Here is a 12,099-nt window from a genome sequence, read left to right on the forward strand (position 1 = left end):
TGTACTATGTACCCCATACTCATTCCCCTGGGAGGGGGGGCTTGCTGGATATCTGGGGCCCCGTATTCTAAGCTCATCCCCCCTGACAACCATTCCATCCCTTTTGTGAGGATGATGTCCTTGTCAACATGGAAAAAGATGCCTTACAAGGGGGCTTTGAAAGGTTCCCTTATTGAAGGCATGTGGCTTGGCATGGTCCAGGTGTAAGGGCACCCCATGCCATTTTGCCCCATTTTTTTTTTTTAAACGTGTTAAAAAATGGTGTGTAGTCCCCCTTAAAATTCAGACCCAACATGCAACCTACGTGGCCAGGAAAGAGGGACAGCAATGGAGCAGGGCCTCATCCCATTTTCTAAAAGGTAATCTGTTTTTAAAATAAGGGGACCCCTAAAAACTGCCCCCCATCTTAGTAAATGAGTACCCTTTGCTGCTCATTCCTAAAAAAGTTTTTAAAAAAACCCCCACACTCTTAAAAAATCCTTTATTATATACTAAAAGGAATACAAATGAACAATGCCCCTGATGTAAATCCAACATCAGATATATTGACCAATGATGTAGATCCTCATCAACCACAATGCCCCACTGCCCAATGATGCTGACTCACTGCCTGTTTTTTTTTTTTTAAGGGACAGTACACATTTAAAAAAAATGGAAAAAAATGTTGGGTTTCCCCTAGAATTCAGACCCTTATCTAGGCATGCAGCTGGGTGGCCAGAAAGGGAGGTCAGCAAGTGTGTGTCTTCCTGCCTCCTGAACCACATTGGGAGGGTATCTTGCAAGGGGGTCTTGACAGGTGAACTAGGCAAATATGGCCAGTTTGTTTGCCAAACTGCAAACAGGCTGAGATCGGGTCAAACTCATGTTCAACCTGAACTCAAAACTCACCCCTTATAAATAGGTCTGAAATTCATAAATAGGTCAAAAAAGGCAGATGCCTCAGGCCCATGAGATAGTATAATAATGGCAAAAAATCCATATACATTCTTGGACATGTATGCATTAATTATCAGCTATTAAAGTGCATATCCAGTCAAATTATTTTTACTTTTGGATAGCGTGGAGAAGGATTACAACCCCTGTCAAGTTTTTCTGCTATCTAAGGCTCTCTTAGAGAGATTCCTCTTTACTTTCTGTCAAAGTGACAATGGTGTGTCCAGAAAGGAAGTGAAAAGGAAAATCTGCAAAATGAACACAGACAGAAATAAAAAGCTCAAAACTGATGTTTTTTATGGGCTAACTAAGCATGGTCCAAGACCACACCCAGGTAAACTTTTGATTGCTAACAGAAACATACTAAATACAAATAACTAGGCATTCAATTGTAAAACCACAGTGCTTGTAAACCAGCCCTTAGTTTCACCTATAGTATCTACCAAGCAGGAAAGCTGGTATGAATTTAATATACATGTGTACTTTACTTTGTTGGATTGATGGGTAATCAGGGCATCACTATTCCCATGGGTTCATATAAATAAATCATTTTTGGATGGGATTTTCAAGGTGCTAACATACTATTGAGCTCACATAATTAAAATTAATGACACTTTTTTATATCTAATACCTGTATATCAACAACATATAATTTAAAAGTGGCAAGCAGAGGTATTTTTGTCTAAAAACTTGTATCTGGGTTTTTGTCGTATCAATTTTATTTTATAATTCTCTCATGCTTTATGTCTCTTTTTATACATTTTGAATGAACATATACTTGATTCTGCCTCTGTCTCCCCTAGTATCATTCGATGTCCTCTGCCTGCATTATTATTACCATTATTATACAGGATTCATACTGTATAGTACCAACAGTTTACACAGCCCTTTACAAAATGGAGGAAGACAGTACAGTTACAATACAATACAACTACAATGTAGTAAGAATAGGATGGTCCTGCTTGTGACGGCTTACAATCTGGTAGGTTGGATAAATGTTACAAATGGTAATAATTGTGTGGGGTGAGTAAATAAGAGGACAGCTATTGTGTCAAGGTGAAATAGGCTTCCCTGAAGAATTGAGTTTTCAAGGGTCACCTAAAGGGGGACAGAGTAGTAGATTGGACAGATTGGGGTAAGGCGTTGCAGAGGATCAGAGACACTCTGTAGAAATCCTGGAGGCCAGCATTGGAGGAGGTGACAAGAGAGCTCGAGAGCAGGAGGTCTTAGGAGGAGCAAAGTGGGTGGTTTGGGTGATATTTTGAGATCAGGGTTGTGATGTAGTTTGAGGCAGAGTTTTGGATAGCTTTTTATTTTGTTATTAGTATTTTGAATTTTTAGACGTTGGTCTGTTGGAAGTCAGTGGAGAGATAAGCTGAAAGGGATGGTGGACACTAAATGGTTGGTAAGGTGGATGAGTCTGACAGCTGCATTCATGGTGTAGCCTGTGTAGTGGTAGGTCATCAAGGAGGGAGTTACCATCATCAAGGCGAAAGATTACAAGGGAGTGAATTAGAAGCTTTATGGTTTCATTTGTTAAAAAGGGATGAATTTTGGAAATGTTGCAGAGGTTTAGTTGGTGCATATCATCATTTTTAAATGCAGGAATGTGCCAGTCATGACATCTTGAGTTCCATGTAAGGCATTTTAAACACACATATAAAATGTGATACTCTGGAGATACAAATACAGTATTTACTGTATGCTAAAGTTTTCAGAAAATGCTTCTTAAAACTACAATGGCTATTAAATCCATTTAGAGACAGAGCCCTATCATGAATCCAACTTTTAAAATGATATATTTGTAATTGTGGTGTTATCTAATATTTTCATTTTGTCGATTGCTCCTAATGGTAGGTTTTATATCCTGGTACAGTAACTTGGTCATATTCAGGGAGCTCCTGGGTATTTAGCTGTCTGAACTGAACTGGTCAGATCAGAGGCTTCTTGGATGTTCTAGAAACGTGCAAAATAATACTTTTTAATCTGTTTAAGCTATATGTAAGAAATCCAGAGAGCTTGATTTTGCCCATTACCCATGTTTGCTGTGTTGGGACACTGGCCCTTGTGCTATGTAGCAACATTAATGAAACCCGTGCCATCAGATTAACGAAATTTTAAAAAATATAGTTTTGGACAGAGATAAGTAAGCCTTGTCCCAAAGCTGATGGAATATATGTTGCTGATGGTAAGTACTTAAAGCGTAAAAATAACCCAAAACCCCAAAATGTTATATATTGCAGGTTACCATCTTAGATATTGGGGCTGCATTGGTTTTCTTTTTCAGGCTTTTCCCCTTTATTTTCACCTGGTAATACTGCAAAGATATTATACCCTGTCCCTGGCTGGCTTTGCTCACTCACTCCACTGTATCTATGGAGGAGCCATGGTTGTCACTCTAGGCTGACCCCCTGATTTGGTCTACAATTATATCCTCATCTCCATTACATGGGTGAATGTTTAGTTTATTGAAGATAGTTTAAAAGGAATATAACATTGTCTGTGTTTTCAGCTCAATTCACATGCATTACCAAGACACTGCATTTCTGGCAAGAATAACAATTGTTTTTCAGTTCTTGTTGACTGGTAGGCTGCAATATATTAAATTTTTGTTCTCGAGTTTAGATATATTTTAACAAAAAAAAGTTAACACAAGCTGAAATGAAATACATTTAGTTTGCTTTATGATGGGGATCTCAACATTCAGTCCCTCTATCCCTATAAGCTTGTCTTCCCCTAAAAGTATATGAAATGAAGCTTTGTGGACTTGAACTCCTAAACCAGGCAAGCCTTAGTGCTTTCATTTTCTAGCCTGAGGGAAGCAAAGCAGCCAAGAGGCACCAACATCACTCTGTACACATTTTACATTTCATGCTGAGTTAATTATTCATGCATGGCCTGGAATAATGCAGAAAGTATGATGTAGTGTGGAGCTTGCACCTTTCATAGAAATCTCAGTGGTAAATACTTAATGGATTGATGGTTCCTCTTTTGCCATGACTGCTCTACTCTGACATCGAGTTATACAATATGAAAGCAAACATCTGTAAGTAATGTCTTTACATCTCTTATTCCGTTCAGCCTAGTCTTTTAACAAATCTGTAAACATATATTTTGTGAATGAGCAATTGTTCCAACAACATTTTTGGGCTTTATGTGACATATCTTTCTTGCCCATTTAAAAGTAGATAAATGTGATGTCATACATTTTTTCATGTAAACTTACTAGTGACGGTCAAGAATGCACGGAATGTAATATATGCTTGTGTCAAATGATGTTTTTAATATCCCAAGTCTGTGATTATACAGGAATGGACTGCAATACCACTAAGGCATGATAAAATGGTTAGCAATTATGATCATAAGGCAAATTTAGCATGCCTTAAAACAAACTTTTCTTATTTTGTCCTTTTTGGTCTGTTGACTATACAATTAAAAATGTTTTGTTCAATAAGTGCAAAAAAAATGTTGATCCTGCCAGAGATACAGAACCACGGAACACCTTCCACCATTTTATGCAGAAGAGAAGAGGAGGTGGTGTACTGTAGTCCTTATACACCGTCGGCCCCAGGGAGACAATGCTGCTCATCCATAGATACAGCACAGTGAGTAAATGTTGTCACTCTAGGCCAGGAAATGTGTGGCAGGATCAAGATAAAGCCACATAAAGCAGCCAACCAATAAAGCACCCACTACATCTAGGGACTGGTAAGCTGGTTTATATTAAATTTTTGTTCTTGACTTTAGATATAGCATAAACTAAGTAAACCTATTCACTAAAGAAATACGTTTTAAAGTATTTGTGTAATTTCAGAAGTAATTTTTACCATCTTTAAATCTGAGGTTATATTAAAAAAATAGGTGGTGATCCTACAATAATGATTCTTGTTCACATAATACCTGTTACAGGGTGAGAGCACTTTGGCACTGACTGCCAATTGTGCTTCTGTGTTGTCATCATGTCCCACAGGCTTGCAACAAAGTATACGGGTTATTGTACATTATGCAGGCATGGCCCACTGTTGCCACCATCAGAACCTCACTCACCCCTTTCCTGAGAAATGCCACACAGCGAATACTGGAGTGCATGCATGCAGACAGAAAGTGGCTGCTAAAATAGCTTCGGGTGATGAGGAGCATTGATATCCTACAAAGGAGTAAAAAAGATTAAAACAAAAATGTCATCAAAAATGAAGAACTGACAATTGTTTATGATACAGTTTTCTTTCGCCAACTAATTGTCTTCAGTGAAGGCTTGCATCTACTTAAAGGAGAACTATGGGGTTAAGTCTTTTCCCCATAGTTCTCCTTAGGGTAACGGGAGGACACAAACTAGCGTCCTCCCATCACCCTAGGCTCAGTATACCGCGAGCTTTAGCTTGCGGTATACTGAGACGCTGCAGTATACCGCAAGCAGCTGCTCGCAGTATACTGAGATGCTGCAGCTGAAGCGGATCCCGACAATTGTGCCGGGATCTGTCCAACTGCGTGACTGACAGCTGGCTCTGCCTATCTAAAGGCAGAGCCAGCTGTACCCGCTCCCTCAGTCAGCTCTGGCGGATCGGAGCGGGGAATCAAGCCCCTCCCCTGTCACGGCAGAGAGCCGTGGCGGGATTGAGAGGTGAGCGAACGCCGGTATGCCGATCTACTGAGCCGACCTGTGACAGTCTCATTGTCACAGGTCGGCTAGAACTATGAGGTGAGTGAAAATCACTCACCTCTTAGTTCTCCTTTTAAAGTGTATTTCCACTTTTGCACTCAAATTTGAGAAAACCCCTCTATATATTTGTTATGTATGCCCATTCACACAGCATACGTAACAATAATTGTTTTACAACAATATTTCTTACCTTTTAGCTGTTTCTTTGGAGAATTCCTCAGGCTATTCTGAATAGTTTGTGAGTGAGTCTGTCCCCATTGTATGAATGCTTCTAGATCTTTAACTCTTGGTTAGGACAGTGTTCAAATCTAGTTTACAATTTATCATGAGATCTGCCAGCACTGTACAAACGGGGGTTAATTCTGGTAAACATTGGGGTTGGTTTACTAACGGCAAATGGTTTGTTTGCTTTGCAAGGGAATTTGTACTATGCATGGGAAGTTTCCATTGTTTAGTGAATGAAGTGAAGCTCTGCTGACTCCCATCTTCCAATCATGTGCAAGAAAAAATGCTGTTTTTTTTTCTTACTCATGATTGGGTATTCTTTGCACAGTGAATTATCAACTCCTTCACTAAGGGAACATTCCAATGCAAAGTGAACAGCCTATTTGCTTTTAATAAATCAACCCCATTCTCTCCCCACCCAGCTCAAGCCCCCTCCTTGAAATTACAGAGAATGGGAAAACTTCAGTTTTGGCGTTTTCAGTAAAAGAACAGATACATTTTTTTACATATTTTATAAGTTCTGCTATATGAATAGGAACATGTAGCAAATTTAAAACAGGTGTTATCCTAACTTGGCTGCAAAAGTGGAAATACACTTAAAAGAGAACCATTGGGAGCGTAAAATATACTCTTCCCAATAGTTTGAGCCGGCATGTGACACTGCTGCTGTCACACTCCAGCTCTATAGCTTGACAACTGAGCAATTATAAGCCTCTTCTCCCTGTAGAGAGCGGTGACTGTCATTTACTGGTCCCTGTAGGGATTTCTCCCTCCCCTCTCTCTGTTCCTCCAGTACTCATTGGAGGGACAGACAGGGGAGGGGGCCGGCACAGCCGGATCTGGCTCTAGAGAGGCAGAGCCAGCTGTCAATCAGGCAACAAAGTGGATCCTGACAATATTGTAAGGATCTTTCCCAGCTGCAGTGCGGCTCTACTCTGTCAACCCACTATATGCTGACTTTTGGGTAAGAGGAGTGCATTAGTAAATGCACTCCTCTGACCTAAAAGAGAACTAAACCCAAACATTTTTGGCTTTACTTCTCTTTTAAAAGTTCAATTGTAGTGTAATGAATCAGATCCAAGATCAGTAACAGTCATTCTTAAATTAGAAGACCTTTTTGCCCCTTTGGATACTTCTAGCAATAATGACCTTCACCCGGATGAACACTATTCTGCTCTTGGATCTGTGTTATTTACATACTTGCATTAGTCACTGAAACTATTGTGATATTTGCTGTATCACAGAGAAACAGGGAGGCAGAGCCTCACCTAGTACTATGGAGGAAAAAACTGTCAGCTTTAAATCTGAAGCTGACAGCTTTTTCTCCATTCAGATCGGCTTCTAGCAAGTTACAGAGCAGGGAAAGCCTCCCCACTGTGTAACCTGTCATGGACGGAGCGCTGTCTGTTAATTACAGGCGTTGCTGCATCCAGCTTTTGACAGCTAAGTTAGGTTACACAGCAGTGGGCTTCCCCACTGCTTTGTGTAACCTAACTTAGTGAGGCTAGAGCTGCAACAGCCTCTACTTGCTGTTAGAGGCTTGAGCTCTGTGGATGGCTTGGAACAATGGCAAAGCGCTAAGCTGAGCAATTTTGCAAACTCAGGAAATTCCCAGATGTTTACTCCTGTAATTTACTAACACCTGCTTACATCATTGCAATGTCCAAGCCACTGTTTAAGTCTCAAAGAAAAAAAAGTGTAGCAAAATGGATATATTTTCTGGCTGTTATTATTATACAGGATTTATATAGCGCCAACAGTTTCCCAGATAGCAAGCAATTGAGCTGCAAGTTTGAAAATGACTTGCTAAACTATTGCAGACTTGCCAAGCTTCACAATTTTGTTGCACAATTACAGCAAGTCTACACATTGCAAGTCTCCAGACCAGCAAGCTTGCAGAGCTCTTGCTAAGACCCGCAGGACTCTTGCTGTAGACTTGCCAAGCAAATCTGCTACAAATTCAAAAAGTGTCAACTAGAGCTTGCGCTGCAAATGTTCTGCAAGTCTACAACTTGCCAGGAATGTGGGCAGCAAGTTAACAAAATTACAATTTCACCCTGCCACAAGTTTGTATTAAGTTATCCTTGCTATCTGGGTTGTACAGTGCTTTCCAATATAGGGAAGACATTACAATACAATTTAAAGCAAAATGGTAAGGGGGGCCCTGCCCGTGAGAGCTTACAATCTAAGAGTGAGGGGCAAGTGATACGTCAGGAGGTAGCTGAGTCTAGGATGAATTGTTTGAGAAAGAGATATTTCAGTGGTTAGTTTGAGGTGGATTAGGCTTCCCTGAAGAGATGAGTCTTTAGTGATCACCTAAAGGCAGTCAGAGTAGGAGATAGAAATACAGGTTGGGGTAAGTAGTTCCAAAGAATGGGAGAGATTCTAGGGAAGTCCTGAAGGCGAGCATGGGAGGAGTGGACAAGGGAGCTAGAGAGCAGGAGGTCTTGGGAGGAGCTGAGAGGACTGTTAGGGTTATACTTTGAGACAAGGTTAGAAATATAGCCTGGGGCAGAGTTGTGGATGGCTTTGTAGGTGGTTATTTTTTTTACTTCTATCCTTTGGGCAAGTGGAAGCCAGTGGAGGGATTGGCAGAGGGGGGGTTGCAGAAAATGAGCGGTTTGTTAGGTGGGTGAGTCTAGCAGCTGCATTCATGATATACTGGAGAGGGGATAGCCTGTGCAGTGGTAGGCCAATGAGGAGGGAGTTGCAATAGTCAAGACGAGAGATAACCAGTGAGTGGACGAGTAGCTTTGTGGTTTCATTAGTGATGGAGGGACGCATTTTGGAGATGTTACGAAGGTGAAGACAGCAAGATTTGTATAGTGATTGGATGTGTGGCCGAAATATGAGGTCTGGGTCAAGGATGACGCCTAGAACCTTCCTTGCCATGTGGGAGGGATGGATAGTTGTGTTATTAATCCTAATTGAAAAGTTGGGGGAGAGTGCATGTGTGTGTGTGTGTGTGTGTATAAGATCGAGCTTTTAGAAGTTTTGGGACATCCAGACTGATATCTCAGTTAGTAAATTAGTGATACACAAGGACACTGAGGCAGTGTGTTGTGGAGTGGGAAGATATATTTGGGTGTCATCAGCATAGAGATAGTATTGTAAGCCATGTGAGTTGATCAACTGACCAAGGGAGGAGGTGTAGATAGAGAAGAGAAGGGGTCCAAGGACAGACCCCAACTAAAAGGGCAAGGGTAGAGGAAAAGGTAAATTTGTAGGTGACACTAAAGGAGAGCTTAGATAGGTAGGAGGAGAACCATGAGAGAGCAGAGTCTTGTAGGCCAAGCGAGTGGAGTTTTTTGAGGAGCAGTGAGTGGTCAACTGTGTCTAATAGCGAAGAATGGTCTAATAGCGAAGGTAATTGTTTTTAGCAGTTAGTAAGTCGTCAGTGAGTTTTAGGAGGGTGGTTTCAGTGGATTGTTGGGAGTGAAAGCAGGACTGTAAGGGGTCGAGGAGATTATCAGTGAGGTGGTAGCTTAGGCGGTTGTAGATTAGGTGTTCTAGGAGTTTGGAGGTGAATGGGAGTAAGGAGATTGGTCTGAGATTGTTAAGATTGGTGGGGTCCAATAAAGTTTTTTGGTTATTGGGGTGACCAGTGCATGTTTTAGAGGGGAGGGAATGATTGCAGTAGAGAGGGAAAGATTGAAAATATGAGTAAGAGAGTGTATGATAGAGTAAGAAGGTGGCCGAAGTAGTGGTAAGGGAACAAGGTCCAGGGGGCAAGTGCTGAGGTGGGTGTCAGAGAGAAGCTTTGTAACCTCCTCTGTGGTGACAGGGTCAAAGGAGGAAAGCAGCAAGTGTGATGGTGGGTCTGGTACATTAAAAGGGGAAGATGACTGCACAGTGGCCATCTGATCCCGAATTGTATCTATTTTGTTTTTTAAATGAATGGTAATGTCTTGGGCAGTGAGTGAGCCAGTGGGCAGAGGCAGTGGGAGGCATAGTAGAGAGTTAAAAGTAAAAAAGATCTGATGAGTGTGACGGGGGATGCGGGAGACACACAACACACACAGACCAAGAGTGGTTTTTAGGACCCTTGACCAGAGGGTTCTTTATTAGGGCTTCTCAACTTTAGGGTACGGCAAGTGTAGGAGCAATCCGGGCAAAACAAATGGCTAAAACAGCAAGGGATAGCAAGGGTAAAGTCCTGGGTCACAGGACAGCAATCCAGGCAGAGTCCAGGGACACAGGGCAGCAATCCAGGTGGAGTCCAGGGACACAGGGCAGCAATCCAGGCACAGCAAAGGGGTAACAGCAGCAGGGCACAGCAAAAGAGGGTCACGACTCACACTTAAGGCATCAGGTCACTCTGCAGAAGAGGGATCCACATGGGATGGTAAGGCAGGAGGCTTTCTGTAGAGTTGGTCTGTGGAGCGTCTTCAGTGTTCGAGCAGGACAACAGTTCACAGCTAGTAAGGCACTACAAGTCCCAGTAGTCCCTAATCAGAGAACGCTCATTCAGAGCTAGATGTCCCAGCAGTCCTCATCTTCTTCTAGTCTCTTTCCAATGAGACCCTCCAGCCATGAGTATCTCATGTCTAACTCTGAAGTAAAAAGAAGCTCTGGCTACTCTGAGCACAAGGCTGTTATATTGTACCTGGAGTCTTAGCATTCTTCTACCAGAGACCAAATGGCCGGTGACAAAACTCTAACTTTGTCCTGGTTTAGGATACAGCATATCCTGCGCTTCCTGCTGAGAGGAGCCTCATCTCCAGACCCCCCTGTGTGAAGGACTGCATGGGTACATTATGTAGACCAGCTGACTGATTAACATGAGGCCTTTTGAACATTGGTTCTTAGAGGCTGTTAATTTCCAAACGCATCTATATTTCAAAGCTAATATTTCTGATCTACGTTACAATGAGGTATGGATGAGAGTGTGTTAATGGGAGTGACATGGGAGTGAAGTCTTGTAGAGACCTAGGTTTATGCCACACTTGCTCCAGGAGTGCAGCTGTGTCTTTTAAGATTTATGGTTACTTCTGTTTGCCACGGTTGTAGTGGACACAGCCTATGTCTGCATGTGTTGAGGAGAGCCAAGGTGTCCAGGAAGGATAAGAGTGCGCTGTTGAAGACAGAAGTAGCCAGGTCAGGGCAGGAGAAGGTTGAGATTTTGTCATGAAGGTAGTCAGAAGCAGAGTAGAGAAGACAAGAGGTTCCAAGGAGTGCATAGGTGAGAGAACACAATGTTGCCATGATCTATAATGTTGCCATCAGAGTGAGTAGGAGTGTGTGTCCATTGTGTTAGGTCAAAAGAAGAGGTTAGGTTGAGAAGTTAAGTGGTAGCCATGGTGTAATGTTAGTAGAAATATTGAAGTCTCCCAGAATGATAGTGGGTATTTTCGCAGGAGAGAAAGTAGGGTAGCCGGGCAAAGAAGTCATGAACAAATCGAGATACTGGTCCAGGAGGCCGGTATATTACAGCAATCCTCAGAAAAACTGGAAAACATAGGCGAATACAATGAGCTTCAAAAGAGGATAGGGAAAAAGAGGGAGGTGAGGGCAGAACTTGAAAAGTGCATTGAGGGATAGGATTCCCACTCCACCTCCTTTCCGTCCACTGACTCTTAGTGAGTGCATCCAATGGAGGCCACCATGGGAGAGAGCAGCAGGGGAAGCAGAGTTGGATTCCTCAAGCCAGGTTTCAGTAACAGCTAGCATGTTAAAAGAATTGGAGATAAGAAGATCATGCACAGTGGTGAGCTTGTAACAGACAGGGCGGTAATTCGAGAGGGCACATGGGAGAAGTGAGGACTGGCTCTAGGAAGCAGGGGAATAGAAATTAGGGTGCGTGGATTGTGGCTGCTGCCAGAGGAAAGGCAGTGCTGATTTGGAGGGTCAATATTAGAAAACAGAGGGCCCCCTCTCTCTCTCCCGCTTGTTCTTCCCTGTGTTTTCCTTTCTTCTTTCTTTCTTGTAATGTCTTGGTTAACTTGTACTACATGGTTCCCGCTATCGACATTTCTGCCTATATAAGGTACGTGAAGAGCTGACCCTCCTCTCCACACTTTTGAAATGTTGAGGGGAAGGGATATGGAAATGACGATGGCGTGGCTGTGCTATTAGTATGTCTAATTTTGTTTATTGAAGAAAATTAATAATAAAAATTGAATATCTAAATAAAAAAAAAAAACAGAGGGCCAGGATTGGGACAAATATCCCCAGAAGTCAGGAGAAGCAGAAGGGTGAGTGAAGTAAGATGAGAGTGAGTTATATATGAGCGCACATGCCCCAGTGTCCTGGATGTAACCGTGGCATGTGGGTTCTGAAAG

Source organism: Nanorana parkeri, unplaced genomic scaffold (genome assembly GCF_000935625.1).
Source record: "Nanorana parkeri isolate BGI_ZX_2015 unplaced genomic scaffold, ASM93562v1 scaffold250, whole genome shotgun sequence".
NCBI classification, from domain to species: domain Eukaryota; kingdom Metazoa; phylum Chordata; class Amphibia; order Anura; family Dicroglossidae; genus Nanorana; species Nanorana parkeri.